This window comes from Odocoileus virginianus, chromosome 5 (genome assembly GCF_023699985.2).
Source record: "Odocoileus virginianus isolate 20LAN1187 ecotype Illinois chromosome 5, Ovbor_1.2, whole genome shotgun sequence".
NCBI lineage: Eukaryota > Metazoa > Chordata > Mammalia > Artiodactyla > Cervidae > Odocoileus > Odocoileus virginianus.
The window spans coordinates 13,609,678-13,612,833 of NC_069678.1; the positions used below are offsets into that span (position 1 = coordinate 13,609,678).

A 3,156-nucleotide genomic window follows, 5' to 3' on the forward strand; every position below is an offset into this window, starting at 1 on the left:
ACCTGGATCTGGAAAGACCAGTGGTCTGAAAGGGTGGGGATCTGGTCTAAGGTCAGGCTCTGCCATGGACTGACTTTCCACACCTTGGGGTTAACCAGTTAACCTCTCTGGAGCCTCAGTTTCCTCATCTGAAAAATGGGAAGGTAATCACAGCAGTACTTATCTGCTTCTCACAGGTGAAAGTATTTTTGCACTGGAAAGTAACTAGACAGGTGGGAGGCGTTGATGGTGGTTTAGCTTCCGGGTGCCCCTGATGGGCTGGACATCAGGGGAAATGTCTGTTGTGTAGATTCAGTAGGAAGAGGTGAAGCAGTGCCCTGTGTATCCAGGGGTCAGACTTCTCCCATCCTCAGTCCTTTAGATTTCAGCCCAGGGCTGGGCTCCCACCTCATGGTCATGGGCACAGGGGCCTGTCTCAGTGACTTGAGCAGAGGACCTCCCATTGCCCACTTTTGGTGGCTCCTCACCCACCAGAGAGGTTTCTCTCAGGCTATTCAGTTTCCCCAAATGGAGGTATTTTCCAACTGTCTCATGCAGAACCATGCAGCTGTTTTTCTTTTCTTTTTTTAATTATTTCTCGGAACAGAAATTTATTCTCAGAATAATGCACAAAAGCATAGGTTGAGGCTGCCATTGGGAGGCCTCCCTCCCTTCCTCTGCCGCCACCTCGCCTCCTCGAATGCCAGGGAGAACACAGTTGAAGGAAACATGCAATCACAAACAATGATCAACTCTAAAGACAAAAGGTTTGGTCCAAAAGGACTCAACATAATTAATCCAGTTACCGTGAAGAGCTTCACTGAGTAGGATTAAGATGCTGCAGATGTAGTGTTTCTGCAGGGAGGCTCTTCAGTGCACCCGGGGGGCCTGCTTGAGGGAGATGAGGACAGAACGCATGCGGGAGACGTTTTTGGCCTGCTTGCTGGACTTGGGGTTAAAGTCACACAGCTGGGCCACCCGTTCCCACTCAGTGCCTGGGGACGACTCCTCGATGGCATTTACAAAGGCTTCTGCTGCTGCCCTGTTGTCGGCTTTTGTCTTCTGGAGCTGCTCGTCCTGCCTTGCATACCACTCATCCAGCTGCTTTATTGCTTTTTCTTTCCACTCAGCTTCCTGCTTCCGAGAATTGGCATCAAGGGCTTCCAAGCGTTCCGTTTGCTCTTCTCTCCATTGTCGGATACTTCTGTTGCAGGAAGGGGGACCCCTTCCAGGGCCCAAAACTGGGCGCTTGTCTAACACTCGGAAATAAATTGTCCGAGGAGACACATGTGCTGACAAAGCAAGAGATTTTATTGGGAAAGGGCACCCGGGTGGAGAGTAGTAGGTAAGGGAACCCAGGAGAACTGCTCTGCTGCGTGGCTCGCAGTCTTGGGTTTTATGGTGATGGGATTAGTTTCCGGGTCGCTTTGGCCAATCATTCTAATTCAGTCTTTCCTGGTGGCGCACACATCGCTCAGCCAAGATGGATGCTAGCAAGAGGGATTCTGGGAAGTGGACGGACAGGCAGTGTCTCCTCTCGACCTTTTCCGAACTCTTCCGGCTGGTGGTGGCTTATTAGTTCCGTATTCCTTATTAGGATTTCCTGTCATAAAACAACTCATGCAAATGGTTACTATGGTGCCTGGCCAGGGTGGGTGGTTTCAATCAGTGTGCTTCCCCTAACGCTTTCAGGCTCTGACTGCAGTAGATCCACTTGTGAAATAGCTGCATAACTGTCTGTCGGCCCAATACTCTCCTGACAGTATTCTCCATTCGTCACTCCATCAACAGCATCTGGAACCCCCGGCGGCTGGCCGTGAGGCTGGAGTCCGGGGGGCGCAGCCGTCCAGGATGGCGAAGGCCTCGTCGTTCTCGATGCCCACAATCTCGCTCTCCTGCTGCTACAAGAAGGCCGTGGCAGGGTCCTCTTCGCCGGCCACTCCGTTCCCCAGGGCGGGACCGCCAGCGGGGACTCCGAACGGATCTAACTCAGCCATGGCAGGAAGTTCGACGGCACCGACTTTCAGAGAAACACCAGCCAAACAGCAGACACGGCGTCCGGCAGCGGCCGCGGTGCCTGCGCCTGCTGTCAGACGCAGCTGGAGGAGGGAGCTCTTCTCTTTTTTTTATTCTACGCACAGCAAATCACATTACAGAGTTAAAAAAAAAAAAGTCCTCAACAAGCAAGACGTAAAAAATTTAAGTGCTATAAAACGGATTCTTCAGTGACTATCCTGAGACCATGAATATACTTAGCATTTTATCTCTGCTCCATAAGTGTGTGTGGAGGTGGAGACAGAAGTCACTGGAAGGAGTGTCCCCAGCTTCCCAGCTGCTCTGCGTCACCCTGACCCTTTTGGGGGCCTGTGAAGGGAAGCTCTGAACCCAGGCCCCAGAGGGAGGTCATGTTTCTTTGAGAATGAGATCTGTCCTGGGGTCTTTCTCTGGAAGGGCCAGAGTTGTCCTGGCTCTTCAGGTCAGCCTTGGGCCGTGGCCTTGCAAATGTGCTCTTGGCTCTTGGCTGGAGAGTGGAGAGGGTGCAGAAAGAGGCTGCTTGAATGGCCTTAGTGTGACCCCGACAGCCAGAACCCACATCACATACAGCTGTGGGTGTGCTCCTGACACAGGACAATCCTTGGTGTTTGTGAGTGATGGGTGTTCCTACCTTTGGGTCACTTCCTCACTGATCCCTGCCTCTTCTAACCTGGGTGGTCCTGTAGGCCCCTTACACTCAGGTCCCCAGACTGTGCTCCCCTTCTTGCCCTGAGTCTCCAAAGGCCCAGCACCCTCTCCCTGGACACCTGGGTACTTTCTTGCCATCACCCCTCATACCCAGTCCTTTGCCAATGATTCTACTGCAGTCTTGTCTCTCCATCCTGTTGTCCCTGCACTCCATCCCTGCCCTGCCCTAGCCCCCCTCTCTTGCCTGGATTTTACAATGTCTCCTGTCTGGCCCCTTGCCCCCAGGGTCTTGCAATAGGTGATGCTGCCCTGATCAGTCCTCCTAAGGCATCCTCTGATCCCGTCTCATCTCAGTTCAAAGATCTTCCCCAATTTACAGTTATCCACAGAATTTATTTCAGTTGACTCAGCCTGGCTTTACATCATCTGCACCCTGCTACTCAGAGTGTGGTCCTCAGACCAGCAACTTTGGCATTGCTCAGGAGCTTGTAGGAA

General features: G+C 52.4%; 1 pseudogene; it reads right to left on the minus strand.

Annotated features, from left to right (window-relative positions):
* Positions 1–676: 676 nt before the first annotated feature.
* Positions 677–2,062, minus strand: LOC110146604 (clathrin light chain A-like; annotated as a pseudogene).
* Positions 2,063–3,156: the final 1,094 nt, after the last annotated feature.